The sequence below is a fragment of the Balaenoptera acutorostrata genome, chromosome 3 (assembly GCF_949987535.1).
Source record: "Balaenoptera acutorostrata chromosome 3, mBalAcu1.1, whole genome shotgun sequence".
NCBI classification, from domain to species: domain Eukaryota; kingdom Metazoa; phylum Chordata; class Mammalia; order Artiodactyla; family Balaenopteridae; genus Balaenoptera; species Balaenoptera acutorostrata.
The window spans coordinates 95,456,324-95,472,771 of record NC_080066.1 but is presented as its reverse complement, the minus strand read 5'-3'; the positions used below and the strand labels follow the sequence as shown (position 1 = coordinate 95,472,771).

At 39.9% G+C, this 16,448-nt stretch overlaps 1 protein-coding gene across 2 annotated transcripts in view; it reads left to right on the top strand.

Moving 5' to 3' along the window:
• The first annotated feature begins 1,448 nt into the window (after positions 1–1,448).
• The window catches only part of MGA (MAX dimerization protein MGA), a 161,502-nt gene continuing 146,502 nt past the window's right edge, over positions 1,449–16,448 (top strand). The window contains exon 1 of one of the 2 annotated variants that reach the window (XM_057543993.1): positions 1,449–1,579. The gene's annotated coding sequence lies outside the window, so the exon portion shown is untranslated. Of the gene's footprint in view, positions 1,580–1,774; positions 1,872–16,448 lie in introns of those variants that run through there. The other variant, XM_057543992.1, reaches the window with a different exon arrangement.

Here is a 16,448-nt window from a genome sequence, read left to right as displayed (position 1 = left end):
AATATGTTGTATTGGACAGAATACAGGATGCTGGTTAAAATACAACCTTTACCACTAACTAGTAGTCACATCTATATAGTGCCTCCTATTTACCAGGGACTGTGACAGGTGTTCTAAGTACTTTTATCTTGGAATCATTATGAAAATCCAAAAGCTAGGTTTGTTGGCCCCAAACTGAAGTTAAAGGAATTGAGGATTAAAATGTTAAAAAACCTGTTCAAGGTCAAAGTACAGAAAGTGGAGAATTGCAAGTTCACCCGGATGGGTCTTATTTCAAGGCCAAGGCTCTTTCCACTATAGCCAATAGACCCCAACCTAGTTGTGCATCACAATTGCCTGGAGAACATCAAAACACATTTTCCAGTTTCTCACTAAAGATTGTCTCAGAAGATAGTAATATTAGTATAGTACTTTTCTCTCAGGGTTGTTGTTAGGATTAAATGCAATAAAGTATATTGGACTGTTTGATAAACTTCAAGTTTAACATAGTCTTCTAATTTAATGATTTTATTATACGTGATTGTCTAATTCCCTTTCTTTTGATTTTACGGTCAGAAAATAATTTTCTGGTAAGTAATTAGGCTTAAAGTGCCTTGAAACCAGAAAAGGGTGCCCAGAACGATGTATTTGGACTTGATAACCACATTATAAATTAACACATTTAATTTCTAGCTTATAAATCAGCATTCTTGTGAGTCTGACCAGCGCTAGTCAAATTCCCCCAGTTTAATCATCCCTTTGTTAACAGAAAAAACAAAGTTTTGAAATCAGCAAAGCTGAGGAATGGAGTTAGAGCAGAACAGATAGTTTTAATTGGGAGTAGAATATCAGGTTTTTGTCCTGGAGGTCGGTTTTGTGACTACGTTACAAAATTAACTCATTCTAATGCAAGACCACCTTTTCTCAGCGTTAGTAGATGATGTTTTTCTTGGTTCCAACACATCATTGCTAGATTACATTGAACCAGAAATGTAGTAGGGCTACAACTCCTGTCCCTTTAAAACGCCTCCTCCTCTTCTCACCTCCAGTTTCCCCAACAATAGCAGTATGTTTATCAAGAAAGGTCTGGTCTTCTATCCCCAAACAAATTCTAAAGGATTATTTCTACTTGCGGGTAGGGTTTGTAGTAAGTTGTATTTAAATTAGCATTCTTTCCCCCACCACGAACTTCTGATAGTTTGCTTGTAGGCAAAGACCCTCCCTTTTTTTTTTTTTTTTGCAATATTCAAAAAGGCACTCAGCAGGCACTTACTAAATGCATGCTCTTTGAAGAAAAGTTAAGCGGTTTCCCTAAAACCACACAGATCAAAGGAGTGGGGGAAGGGGGACTCAAAGTGCCTGTTACACCCAGTCACACTCCCATAATTACCGGAACCGCCTCCATCCCAGCCGTAGGACAGGGCTTTCAACGGGACAAGAAAGGAACACCAGGGAGGTGAGAGCCAGGAAATCGGGAGAGGTGCCTCTCCCGGCATGCTCTGCAACACACTGAGGGCCGCCAGACATATCCCGGCGTGCATCGGGGAGCGCCCAAGGGCGATGGTTCCCGGCTCCTAGAGGGGCACGCGAAGTTAAAGCGGTAGGTGTGAGCTTACTTAGTTTTGAGACCCCGCTTCCTCGTTTCCCCTGTAGGAACGTAAGCCCATAACGGCTGAAAAGGAGGTCCTCTAACTACCCTCCCTTTCCGCGTGCGAACGATTTTCGGCGCCGCTTCGAGCACGGTGCCAGGTGATTAGCGGTTAGGGGCGGGCCTGAGCCGATCACATGACCAAACCTGGCCGCCAATGACTAGCCCGGTGGTCCAGCAGCGCGAGGATTCCCGGACCCGTGAGCGGAGCGGCGCGTGGGCTCGCTCCGGTCGGCTCTGGCAGGTACGCGCAGGCGCCTTGGTTGCCACGCGCCCCGTCTGTCCCCACGCGCCCAGCGGCGCGTACTTGGCGCGAGGTGTTAAGAGTCTGTCTGGTTGTTTTTGTGGGTGGGGGGGAAGGAGAGGGTGGGGGGGCGATGGCGTCACGTGGACGCCACAGCCAATCGCACTCCGAGGCGCACCCACAGCTTTCCCCGGCGCCCCGGGGTGCGACGTGTTCAGTGAGGTTCGGCTCTGCCCTGCAGGTCCCAGTACTCTTTCGAAGCGCGTGTGCGGCCTGTAAAGTCTGGCTGCGGGTTTTCGTGGCGTCCTGCTCCACTGTGAGCACGGACGACAAGTTCTCGGCAAAATGGCTGCTGGAAAGAGTCGCCTAGCAGGGGGAGCGCTGGGGCCGCGTGAAGGTCACATGACGAGGTTGGCAGCGCGTGCTGCTGGCGCGGGGATGGGGGAAGGGGGGAGGGGGGAAGGGGGAGGGTGGAGGGTGGGAGGGGAGAGGAGTGGCCAGTCATGTGCTCTCGGCTGCGCCGTCCTCGGTTTTCCAGCGCCTTTGCTTTGGCCGGACTGGCTGCTTTTACTCCTCCCACCTCGAAGCGTGGCAAGCGTCGGTGAGAAGCTGTGTGGTGTGGTGGAATGAGCAGGGTTCTGGGAATGAGTAGACCTCGGGTGTAGGCCTTTGGCTACGTATGCAATTAGCAAGTCATGTTGCCACTCTTGGCCTCTATTTTCTCGTATTTTAGCTCTATATAGGAGGTTTTTTTTTTTTTTTTGAAGCCCTTAAAAGGTGTATGACCTGTACTTCATCCCAATGTCATGCTGATAGCGAAATAATTAAAAACGAACAGGTCATTAACAATCATTATGAGACAAGCCGGTCTCCCCACAGGAGAAAACCCACAACAACCCCCCTTCCTCCATCATTACAGGAAACTTGATGGAGGTAACTTGTTATAATGTTCTGGGCATGTCTGTCCATATTTAGCAGTAGGATTTATACTCTGTACCTGCGCATTATCTCATTTGGAAAGTATTCTATCTTTTAGACGTCTAGTCCCTATGTGTTTTCCTGGAAAGAAATCAAGAGATAAGTAGTATTGTCATAACTGTGGAGATGGGGAAATAAAAGGAGTTAGAGGGCACATGCTCATGTCCCATAATGCTAACTAGAAGTCGTCTTCTGAACATGGCGGGCCAATTTTTTGAGGCTTCCTGCTACCAGCCTTTGGTGTTTTTCATAGTTCTCAGCTTCCAGTTTGAGCTCTTCATTTTACCAAGGGTCAAGGCCTTAGTGAAATGAAGCAGGCATAAATTATGTATTTTTCATATCATTGCTTATGCTTTATAGTACCCTTTGATGTATCTTAAAGAGCCTTTGAATTTTGTGGGAGTACAATCTGGAAAACATTTATTGAGCAATCATGATAATAATAGTTATCACTTTTAAACAATTATAATAATAGTTAACATCTTTCTAGCATAGTACTTTATATGTCATAATTCATTTAGTTCTTGTAACAAACCTGTGTTAAGTACTATTATCTCCATTTTACCAATGAAGGAAACAGCAACAGAGAGATTAAGTAACGTGCACAAGGTCATATGACTGATAATTTACATAATTCCAACCAGTATTCCTTTTGAAAACTTGACATAATGATTCTAAATTTCATTTGGAAGAATGAACTTATAAAGTACAAAAATTTTTGAAAGATGAAAGTTAAGGGGGGGGACTTGTACTAGTGAATATACAAATAAAGCTATGATAATACAATAAGTGGTAACTCTGGAATAGACAGAGCAGTGGGACAGAATAATAAATCTAGAAATATATAAGACTATTTAGTATTATACAGGTGGCATTTCATGTTGAGAAAGAATTTTGAAATTGTGTTGGAATAATTGGCTAATCATTTGAAAAAAATAAAATGGAATCCTACCTTAAAATGTAAATAAAATAAAATCTGGGTGAATTAAATATAAAATATGAAGTCAAAATTATGCTTCCAAAAAAAAAATGGGTGAACAGTTTTCTAATCTTGGCATAGTATGAGCTGTTCTAAGCATGATTGCAAAGGCAGATTGATAGAATTATTACATAAAACAACCCCTAGTTGGCAACAACACCATCAAGTTAAAAGACAAATTTACTCATTTTGTATTCACTTCACATATTTATTGACTGTGTACGATGTGACATGCAGTTTTTCAGGTGTAGGGGGTCCAATGATAAGTAAAGCCAGGCAAAATGTGGGAAAAAAAATTTGCACCATGCGTTGGACCCAGAAGGTTAATGACGTTAGTATCTAGTAGATCGTCAAAAGACCTGAATAGGTAGATCACACGCATAGAGAAATAAAAATAACTAATAAAGATAAAAATACATTATTTTCCACTTATAAGCAAATACCACAAAACAACCCCCCCCCCAGCAGATGAGCATACATGTGTTAAAATATTAATATCTAGTATTGGCATAGGAGTGGGGAAATTGGCACATTCATACACTGCTGTTGGTGGATATTTACATTTGAACATCCTTTCTGGAGAACATTTTGACTATACTTATTGAAAGCATTAATGACCTGTATGTCCTTTCACTCAGCTGCTCCTCTTTTTTTAAATTTTATTTATTATTTATTTTTGGCTGTGTTGGGTCTTTGTTTCTGTGTGAGGGCTTTTTCTAGTTGCGGCAAGCGGGGGCCACTCTTCATCGCGATGCGCGGGTCCCTCACTATCGCGGCCTCTCTTGTTGCGGAGCACAGGCTCCAGACGCGCAGGCTCAGTAGTTGTGCCTCACGGGCCTAGTTGCTCCGTGGCATGTGGGATCTTCCCAGACCAGGGCTCGAACCCGTGTTCCCTGCATTGGCAGGCAGACTCTCAACCACTGCGCCACCAGGGAAGCCCTCCTCTTCTTTATTAAGGCACTAATTGGTAAGTTTGCAAAAATGTTCATTAAGAGTTGTCTTAATTCTTTTTTTTTGGCTGCGCCGTGTGGCATACGGGATCTTAGTTCCCTGACCAGGGATGGATCAATGCCCCCTGCATTGGGAGCGTGGAGTCTTAACCACTGGGCCACCAGGGAAGTCCCTGTAGTATTTTTTTATAGTAGCAAAAAACTGGAAAAACTTAAATGTTAAATAATGGTGGATTGGTTAAATAAATAGGATTCCTTCATAGAGGGTAATACCTTGTAGCTAGTAGACAATGATAGAGATTTCTAGTAATGACTTGGAAAGCACATTATATATATTGTTAAGTGTAAAAAGCAGGTTATAAAATGATGTGCAGTGTGATCACATTTTTGTAGCAATATACCTCTACGTGTCCGTTTACATAGAAATCTAAAATGGTATATATCAAACATAAACTAATGGTGATTTTACTTGAATGGTAGGATTTTTGGATGAATTTAATAAAAAAAAAACTTGTTATTTTTTGGAACAGTTTTAGATTTATAGAAAAATTGCAAAGACAGTATAGAGAGTTTCCAAATACCCAGCACCTAGTTTTCCCTATTATTAACATGTTATGTTAGTACGGTATATGTGTTGTAATTAATGAAGCAAGATACATGATTATGAACTAAAGCACATAATTTAATCAGATTTCTTTAGTTTTTATCTAATACCCTTTTTCTATTCCAGAATACCATCTAGGATACCACAATACTTTTTAAAAAATGTACTAGTGCTTTGTTGGTGGGTGATATTACAAGGAAGACGGTGTCAGGGGAAAAAGGAAGTGAGGTAGGGAAAGAGTGAAAACAAACATAATGCATGTGTGACCCAGATGGCCATAGCTTCGCGAACAAAGCTGGCTGCCTGATCTTCCAAGGCATCTCCAGAGAGTTCATATGAAGCTCTTGCCTCTCAGAACCTTCCGTTACACAACCACAACACTTTTAGTAATCATGCCCTCTTAGGATCCTCTTGGCTATGATAGTTTCTTAGACTTTTGTTTTTGATGACCTTGATAATTTTGAGGAGTACTGGTCAGATGTCCCTGAGTTGGGATTTGATGTTTTTTTCATTATTAGACTGGAGTTAGAGTACATACTATCAACATGACTTGTCACTCTTGATGTTTACCTTGATCACCTGCCTGTGAATTTGGTTTTTAAATGTTTGCTTTTCTGTAATTTCTGTTTTTTTTTAATTTTATTTTTTAAATTTATTTATTTATGGCTGTGTTGGGTCTTCGTTTCTGTGCGAGGGCTTTCTCTAGTTGCGGCGAGCGGGGGCCACTCCTCATCGCGGTGCGCGGGCCTCTCACTGTCGCGGCCTCTCTTGTTGCGGAGCACAGGCTCCAGACGCGCAGGCTCAGTAGTTGTGGCTCACGGGTCCAGCCGCTCCGCGGCATGTGGGATCCTCCAGGACCAGGGCTCGAACCCGTGTCCCCTGCATTGGCAGGCAGATTCTCAACCACTGCGCCACCAGGGAAGCCCTGTAATTTCTGTTTTTTAAAATAATCTGTTACTTGTTTTTGGTATAACAAAAAGTATTTGTTATAATACTCTGGGCATGTCTGTCCATCTTTATCAATAGCATTTATAGTAAACAGTACATTGATAAGCTAATAATATAGAAAGACGATAGTAGAAGTTATAGTCAAAGAAAAAATAACTGGCCAAATTGCTGGAAGGGCTAATTATAAAAAGGAATTAAAGGCATTAGTACACTATAGCTTGTTTTAACAGTCTTTAAACTGTTTTAGGAAGAACAGCCTGGTAACCATGAATTATGCATAACAGGATGAAAATATAAATAAGATAGGTTAGGCCTATTAGGTAAATTCATTCATTCAACAACAAATAATTAATGAGCCCTACTGTATATTTATACCAGGTGTAGGGATTGAGCAGTGAATAAGACAATGTCTTATTTATAATGGGAATTTATAGTCTAGTAGATAGACAATAAGGTAATAAATAATATGATTTCAGATATTATCAAAGTGCTGTGAATAAAATAGTTCTACCGGATAGAGAGTGGTGGTGGTAGGCTTGGTAGTTCTTTTACATAGGTCACGAGGTAAGGATTTTCTGAGGTAACATTTGAGGATAAAGAGACCTGAATGATAAGGAGCAAGCCATGCTAACATGTGGAGCATTTCAAGCAGCGGGAATACTAATGCAAAGACTCTGGGGCAAGAATCAGTTTGGGATTTTTCAAGGAAGTGCAGGAAGGCTAGTGTGCTAGAGTTTGGAGACAGCTGCAGTGTTAATTGGTGGTGGTGGCTGTGGTAGGGTAGGGTAGCAGGAAATGACACTGGGAAGCTGGTGGGTCTCAGATGGTATAGAGCCTTGTAGACCAGAAGGGCTTTGAATTTTATTCTAAGCGTGGTGGGATTCATTGGACAGTTTTATGAAGAAAAATTATACAATCTAATTTATGTTTTAAAAAGATTACTTTGACTACTGTAGAGGAAAGAGGGGCAGCAGGAGACCATTCAGGAAGTCATTGGAATGGTATGGTGAAGTATGGTGGCTTTGGGTCAGGGAGGCAGTGATGGAGACAGTGAGAAGGGGTTGGATTCAGGGTATATGTGGAAGGTAGAACCAATAGAATTTGCTGATAGATTAGTTGTGAGAGGTGAAAGAAAGAGAGGGATCAAAGATTATTGCAAGGTTTTTAGCTAGAGCAACTAGTGCCAGGTAGAGAGATGGAAAACTGGAAGGAGCTAGTTTGGGGTTTAAAATGAGCAGTTTAGTTGGATACGTTGAATTTGAGATGCTCACTGGTTATCCAGGAATAGATAGTTGATTGTTCAGTCTGGAGCCCGGAGTCAAAGTCATGGCTGTGAATATACATTTGGGATGTCATCAATACATAGATGGTGTTTAAGAACCTGGGTCTGGTGAGAAGAGGGCTGGTGACTGAGCCCTGAGACTAAGCTGAAAGCATGGACAGAGGAATAAGTCACACTTAGATTTCTTTTGTATCTGCATCAGCACAGTATTTACTGTGTCTATATGGTGTTATATTAAATAAAGCCTTTGAGATGGTTGTAATGTACCTTAGGCTCTTCCTGCTACATAAACTGATTCTTCAGGTTTTTGTGTCTGTCCTATTTGAAGATTTCTACTTTCTCTACATTACCTGGGGGCATAAACTCCAAATTTCATAGTTTAGCATACCAGACCTATCATTGTTGAACTCTACCCTACCTTTCTCTCTTTATCCTCTTTCCTCTTTATCATTCCTGTCATGCCCAACATGTTCTGCATGTGTATAGCCCTCTATTTGCCTAGAATTCTCTTTTCTACCCCTCTTCCTGCTTGTTGCCTCAAACTCCCTCAGTCTTCAATGTCTAGCTTAAATTTGTTATATAATTTCCCAAGATTTCCACAGATAGAAGTTGGCTCTTCAGTGCACAGTACTTCCTCAGCTTTGTTGTTGGTACTTTAATTTATAGCAGAATATAAAGTTGGTTGATTTTTTTTTTTTAAACTTTGAAAGACATTTATTTATTTTTTAAATTTATTTATTTTTGGCTGCGTTGGGTCTTCATTGCTGTGCGCGGGCTTTCTTTAGTTGCGGCGAGCGGGAGTTATTCTTCGTTGCGGTGCGCGGGCTTCTCATTGCGGTGGCTTCTCTTGTTGTGGAGCACGGGTTCTAGGTGCGCGGGCTTCAGTAGTTGTGGCTCGTGGGCTCAGTAGTTGTGGCTCGCGGGCTTTAGAGCTCAGTCTCAGTAGTTGTGGCGCACGGGCTTAGTCGCTCCACGACATTTGGGATCTTCCTGGACCAGGGCTCGAACCCATGTCCCCTGCATTGGCACGCGGATTCTTAACCACTGCGCCACCAGGGAAGCCCCAAGTCGGTTGATTTTGATTCCTTTGTTTCCCCAGTGCTTGGCATGCCCAATCTAATGCTTTGAAAAAGTTTAGAAGTTTTGTTTTGGCAAAAGAGAGTAAATAACTAAAACTAGACCTTGTAATACTAGATGTTATAATACACAATCATATGGATCATTAGCTGAGATATTTAGATTTTTTTTTTATGGTTTTATGAGTTGTTGGTTTTAATGATATTTATTGTGATGGAATTTAGCCAGTACAAAGTTTAATGAAATGATGTCAGTTAGGAGTCTTAGTTCAGAGACATTTTAGGAATGGTTTAATCTTTAGAGTTGAATAATGCTTATTCTTTGGAGGCAAACTATTATAATAGATTTTTCCTCCATTTGCCCACTTTCCCACCCACCTTCTCAGTAGTCAGGAATTCTATTTTAACATTACACGTGTTCTTTGAGCTCTTTGCTAGAGGAGAAGCCTAATGTAATAAATCCAGTAGAATCAGCAGTACTCACCCCAGAAATGTCCTTTTAACTGTTGCATAGAGAGAGGCTTAATGGTGTGTATTGTAGGTGTGAGGGTTTCAGTCTGTGAGCTCAAGTAGGGTTAATTATTTTGTCATTCAATTGTAAGCATGTATTGAGCACCCACCATATATGGGCACTGTATGAGGTGCTGTGGGGGACACACAAAAGAAGTAAAAGTCATGGTTCCCTGCACACGAATCCCTGACAGTTTAGTCAAGGAACTGAAACATAACATTAAAAAGGAATTTAATCTTAACAAGCAGTATATCAGTAAATGCAAAGTACTGTGGTGTAAATCAAAGACTTTGCATTTCTTAAGCCCGTAATTATATTCTCAGAGCTATATGCAGTCTTATCTTGCATCAATTTTCAACATTTTGACCTGACTTGCAAGCTCTGCATTCTCTCTTGTCCTTTAATATTTTTAGTTTCAAAAAGATACTATTGATTTGACTCTTAAAAAATATATATTTTTTCAAGTTAGTAAATCTTTTTTTTTTTTTTTAATTTATTTATTGGGCTGTGCTGTATCTTAGTTGCGGCGTGTGGGATCTAGTTCCCTGACCAGGGATGGAACCTGGGCCCCCTGCATTGGGAACATGGAATCTTAGCCACTGGACCACCAGGGAATCCCTGATTTGACTCTTTGATGTGATGAAAGCCCTGTATAGGAAAAGAGTGCCCTGCAAGTACATTGCTTTCCAACATTTTATTCCTTCACGTCTGTAAAGCAAATAGGTAATTTGAAAAGGTGGAATGCCATTTAGTCTTTATAAGTGTGACAGAGGCATCCTTTTATAGTTTTGCTGTGTGTAGGTTTTCTTAGACATATTTTCTCCTACCTGAGGCTGCAGGGGTTGGGCGCTGGGGGGAGGGTAGAAGAGTAGAGAACCTAGAGAAGAAATTGTGTGTGTGTATGAATATGAGTTTAAAAGCACTTATTTGGGGATTTGGATTATAAAAGCAGTTTTCTTCTCATTTGAGAAAATATGAAAAACATAGATAAGCACAAAGAAGAAATAAAAATATGCTAACTCCCACTGTTAACCTTATTGGTATGCTTCTAGGCTTTTTTTTTTATTAGCAAGTTTTGTTTTTTAATAAATAAAATGAATAGTTCAGCTACCTTTAGAAATGAGTAGATAATTGTCTTTACGTAAGGTGGATCAAATCAGATTACTCTCAATAAAATTCTTTGGTAGCTTCTCATAATAAATGGAATCAAGTTGAGACAAGTGCAGATTCTTTAGCCTAGTACATACAGCCCTCTACCTTACAGCTTATCTCATTTACCATGTGTCTGCCTCGTACACATCTTTGTTCTATCCATACTACATGTACTACTTGCAGGCCTCTAGACCAGGGGTTGGTAGACTTTTCCTGTAAAGGGCCAGATAATAAATATTTTAAGCTTTGTGGGCCTTACTGTTTTTGTCAACAACTACTCACCTGTGCTGTGGTAGCATGAAGGCAGCTATCGACAGTAGGTAAATGAATGATCATGGCTGTGTGCAGGGAAACTTTATGGACACTAAAATTTGAATTTCATGTAATTTTTGCATGTCATAAAATTTCATTAATTTTTTTTCAACCGTTAAAGAATGTAAAAAGCATTCTTAGTTTGTGGGCTATATAAAAAAAGATGGCAGGACATGGCCTATGGGGTTGTAGTTTGCTGACCCCTGTTCTAGACTGCCACGATTTCTGTACCTCTGCCTTTATTCACTGTCCCTCCCCTCCATTTCTTTCCCTACTATGACTGTCTTGTTTAGAACTCATTTTAGATGTCATAGTCTCAGGGAAGTTAGAATTTTTTAGATCTTTTTCTGGTGATAGAAGTGCTAGTCAAACCTGTATCACTGTATTTATTTGACTGTATTTTAAAAAATTATAGTAAAGTACGTATAATATAAAATGTACTGTTTTAACCATTGTTAAGTGTACAGTTCTTTGGCACTAAGTATGTTCACATTGTTGTGCAGTCATCACTACCATCCATCTCCAGAGTTTTCATCTCTCCAAGCTGAAACTCTGTACCTATAAAATGCTAATTTATCATTCTCCTCTTGCCCTAGTCCCTGGCACACCATCCTGTTTCTGTCTCTGTGAATTTGACTACTGCAGATACCCCACATAAGTGAAATCATACAAAATATTTGTGTTTGTGGAACTGGCTTATTTCACTTAGCCTAATGTCTTCAAGGTTCATCTCTGTTGTACCATGTGTTAGAATTTCCTTTCTTTTTAAGGCTGAAAAATATTCCATTATATGTATATACCACATTTTTTGTGTATCCATTCATCTGTTGATGGACATTTGGGTTGTTTCTACCTTTGGCTATTGTGAATAATGCTGCTATCAACATGGATGTACAAACATCTCTTCGAGTCTCTGCTTTCAGTTCTTTTGAGTATATATCTAGAAGTAGAATTGCTGGATCATATGGTAATTCTGTATTCAATTTTTCGAGGAACTGCAATGGCTGCATCATTCTGACTAAGTTTTAAATTTTTTTCTGTTGTAGTTTTTTTTTTTTAATTGGAGTATAATTGCTTTACAACGTTGTGTTAGTTTCTGCTATACAATGAAGTGAATCAGCTATATGTATACCTATATCCCCTCCCTCTTGGACCTCCCCCCCCCCCCCATCCCACCCATCTAGGTCATCACAGAGCACGAGCTGAGCTTCCTGTGCTTCATAGGATGTTCCCACTAGCTAGCTATTTTACCTATGGTAGTGTATATATGTCAATCCTAAGCTCCCAATTCGTCCCACCCTCCCCTTCCCACGCTGTGTCCACATGTCCGTTCTCTATTTCTTCGTCTCTATTCCTGCCCTGCAAATAGGTTCATCTGTACCATTTTTCTAGATTCCACATATATGCATTAATATATGATATATGTTTTTTTCTTTCTGGCTTACTTCACTCTGTATGACACACTCTAGGTCCATCCATATCTCTATAAATGACCCAGTTTTATTCCTTTTTATGGCTGAGTAATATTCCTTTATATATATGTACCACATCTTCTTTATCCATTCATCTGTCGTTGGACATTTAGGTTGTTTCCATGTCCTGGCTATTGTAAATAGTGCTGCAATGAACATTGGGGTACATGTGTCCTTTTGAATTATGTTTTTTTTCAGGGTATATACCCAGTAGTGGGATTGCTGAGTCATATGGTAGTTCTGTTTTTAGGTTTTTAAGGAACCTCCATACCGTTCTCCACAGTGGCTGTATCAATTTACATTCCAACCAACAGTGCAAGAGGGTTCCCTTTTCTCCACACCCTCTCCAGCATTTATTGCTTGTGTATCTATATATATTTTTAAGTTTATTTATCTATTTATTGGCTGCATTGGGTCTTGGTTGCTGTGCGTGGGCTTTCCCTAGTTGCGGTGAGTGGGGGCTACTCTTTGTGATGTGCGGGCTTCTCATCACAGTGGTTTCTCTTGTTGCGGAGCATGGGCTCTAGGCATGTGGGCTTCAATAGTTGTGGCACGTGGGATCAGTAGTCATGGCTCGTGGGCTCTAGAGCACAGACTCAGTAGTTGTGGCACACGGGCTTAGTTGCTCCACGGCATGTGGGATCTTCCCGGACTAGGGCTCAAACATGTGTCCCCTGCATTGACAGGTGGATTCTTAACCACTACTCCATCAGGGGAGCCCTGTTTGTATATTTTTTGATGATGGCCATTCTGACTGGTGTGAGGTGATAACCTCATTGTAGTTTTGATTTGCATTTCCCTAATAATAAGTGATGTTGAGCATCTTTTCACATGCCTGTTGGCCATCCGTATGTCTTCTTTGGTGAAATGTCTATTTAGGTCTTTCGCTCATTTTTTAATTGGGTTGTTTTTTTTGATGTTGAGCTCCATGAGCCGTTTGTATATTTTGGAGATTAATCCTTTGTCTGTTGCTTCATTTGCAAATATTTTCTCCTATTTTGAGGGTTGTCTTTTTGTCTTGTTTATGGTTTCCTTTGCTGTGCAAGAGCCTTTAAGTTTAATTAGGTCCCATTTGTTTATTTTTGTTTTTATTTTCATTAGGAGGTGGGTCAAAAAAGATCTTTCTGTGGTTTATGTCAAAGAATGCTCTTCCTATGTTGTCCTCTAAGAGTTTTATAGTGTCCGGTCTTACATTTAGGTCTTTAATCCATTTTGAGTTTATTTTTATGTATGGTGTTAGGGAGTGTTCTAATTTCATTCTTTTACATGTAGCTGTCCAGTTTTCCCAGCACCACTTATTGAAGAGGCTGTCTTTTCTCCATTGTAAGTTCTTGCCTCCTTTGTCATAAATTAGGTGCCCATGTGTGCGTGGGTTTATCTCTGGGCTTTCTATCCTGTACCATTGATCTATATTTCTGTTTCTGTGCCAGTACCATACTGTCTTGATTACTGTAGCTTTGTAGTATAGTTTGAAGTCAGGGAGCCTGATTCCTCCAGCTCTGTTTTTCTTTCTCAAGATTGCTTTGGCTATTCAGGGTCTTTTGTGTTTCCATACAAATTGTAAATTTTTTTGTTCTAATTCTGTGGAGAATGCTGCTGGTAATTTGGTGGGGATTGCATTGTATCTGTAGATTGCTTTGGGTAGTACAGTCATTTTCACAATATTGATTCTTCCAATCCAAGAACATGGTATATTTCTCCACCTGTTTGTGTCATCTTTGATTTCTTTCATCAGTGTTTATAGTTTTCTGAGTACAGGTCTTTTGCCTCCTTAGGTGGGTTTATTCCTAGATATTTTATTCTTTTTGTTGCAGTGGTAAATGGGATTGTTTCCTTAATTTCTCTTTCTGATCTTTTCGTTGTTAGTGTATAGGAATGCAAGAGATTTCTGTGCATCAGTTTTGTATCCTGCAACCTTACCAAATTCATTGATTAGTTCTAGTAGTTTTCTGGTGGCGTCTTTAGAATATTCTCTGTATAGTATCATGTCATCTGCAAACAGTGACAGTTTTACTTCTTTTCCAGTTTGTATTCCTTTTATTTGTTTTTCTTCTCTGATTGCCATGGCTAAGACTTCCAAAACTATGTTGATTAAGAGTGGTGAGAGTGGACATCCTTGTCTTGTTCCTGATCTTAGTGGGAATGCTTTTAGTTTTTCACCATTGAGAATGATGTTTGCTATGGGTTTGTCATATATGACCTTTATTATGTTGAGGTAGGTTCCCTCTATGCCCATTTTCTGGAGAGTTTTTATCATAAATAGGTGTTGAATTTTGTCAAGAGTTTTTTCTGCATCTATTGGGATGATCATATGGTTTTTATTTGTTAATTTGTTAATATGGTGTATCACATTGATTGATTTGTGCATATTGAAGAATCCTTGCATTCCTGGGATAAATCCCACTTGATCATGGTGTATGATCCTTTTAATGTGTTGTGGATTCTGTTTGCTAGTATTTTGTTGAGGATTATTGTGTTTATGTTCATGAGTGACATTGGTCTGTAATTTTCTTTTTTTGTGATATCTTTGTCTAGTTTTGGTATCAGGGTGATGGTGGCCTTGTAGAATGAGTTTGGGAGTATTCCTTCCTCTGCAATTTTTGGAAGAGTTTAAGAAGGACAGGTGTTAGCTCTTCTCTAAATGTTTGATATAATTCACATTGAATATGGTAATTCTATACTTAATTTTTTGAGGAAGTTCAATGCCTTCATCATTATGACTGAGTTTTTTAATATAAACTTTTTTGGGGAATAATTTTAGATTTATAGAAAAGTAGCAAGGATTATACAGAGGTTCTCCCTCACCCAGTTTTCTCTAATGTTAACATCTTACATTAGCAGGGTACATTTGTCAAAACTGAGAAACCAACACTGGTACGTTACTATTAAGTAAACTGCAGACTTTATTTGGATTTTATTAGTTTTTCCACTAATGTCCTTATTTTGTTCCTGGATGCACTTGAGGATACTACATTGCATTTAGTCTATATTTTGTTTTGTTTTATTTATTTATTTTTAGTCTATATGTTGTTTTTTTTTCCTAGTACTTAGCACAGAGCATGGTACATAATAGAGCACAGTGTTTCTTGAATGAATTAATCATCTTTTAATTTTTCTCTCTTTTTTTGGGGAATGTTCATTAACTTTCCTTTAGATTTACTTAACTGATTTATTTACCCTTATATATTTTCATTCCTTGACTGTTTCTAAGGTCTGTTGCAATTTTTTTTTCACTAATTTGTTTTGAGGAAAAGTAATCATGGTGTATGTGGCAAAGACCGCTAACTGTTCACGTCTGCTCTCTCCTTGGTGCTCATTGCTAGTCAGAATCCCCCAGTCTCCTTTGCAGTTTGATGAGACCTCATGACTTTTCTCTAGTGGAATGTGACTGGAAATGGGCCTGACGTCCTTCATGTGTTCCTCTGTGTCCGCCTCTCCTGGCTATCTGGGATCCAACATCTGGGACAACCTTGGAAGCCTTGTACTCAAGATGGCAGAACTGCTGTCAGCCTGAGCCCTAGAATGACTCTGGAAAAGAACTGGTTTAACTAATGACCTGGATATTCACTCACCAGGCTAATATTTTGAGATCAGTTTGTTAGCCTGCCCTACCCTTTCTAATAAGTGTGTTACGTGGTCAGCTCTGAATAGGATCTGTATGAACCTTGAGTATTTATCTAATTAGAATTATATAATTATATTGGAAAGAGTGGGGGATGGGAAGTGTGCACATGTATGGAAATGTGAAGTGGAAGGAGAGCTAAATCTAATCTTCTATAATGGGAAGTTAATAGTGCCTAAAACTGGAGAAAAGAAATGGAAAAAGCATATTGTGATATGGAGGTATATGGCAGAAGATTCATTCACAAAAGTTGAAAATTTTTGCCCCTTGGAGTTGGGAAATTGTTGGGGTGGAGGACCATTGTTTTTTTTTTTTATAAATTTATAAAATTTAAAAAATTTTTTTAAAATTTTATAAATTTATTTATTTTATTTATTTTTGGCTGCGTTGGTCTTCGTTGCTGCACACGGGCTTTCTCTAGTTGCAGCGAGCGGGGGCTACTTTTTGTTGCGGTGCGTGGGCTTCTCATTGTGGTGGCTTCTCTTGTTGTGGAGCATGGGCTTTAGGCGCGTGGGCTTCAGTAGTTGTGGCACACGGGCTCAGTAGTTGTGGCTCCCGGGCTCTAGAGTGCAGGCTCAGTAGTTGTGGCGCACGGGCTTCGTTGCTCCGCGGCATGTGGGATCTTCCCGGGCCGGGGCTCGAACCTGTGTCCCCTGCATTGGCAGGTGGATTCTTAACCATTGCACCACCA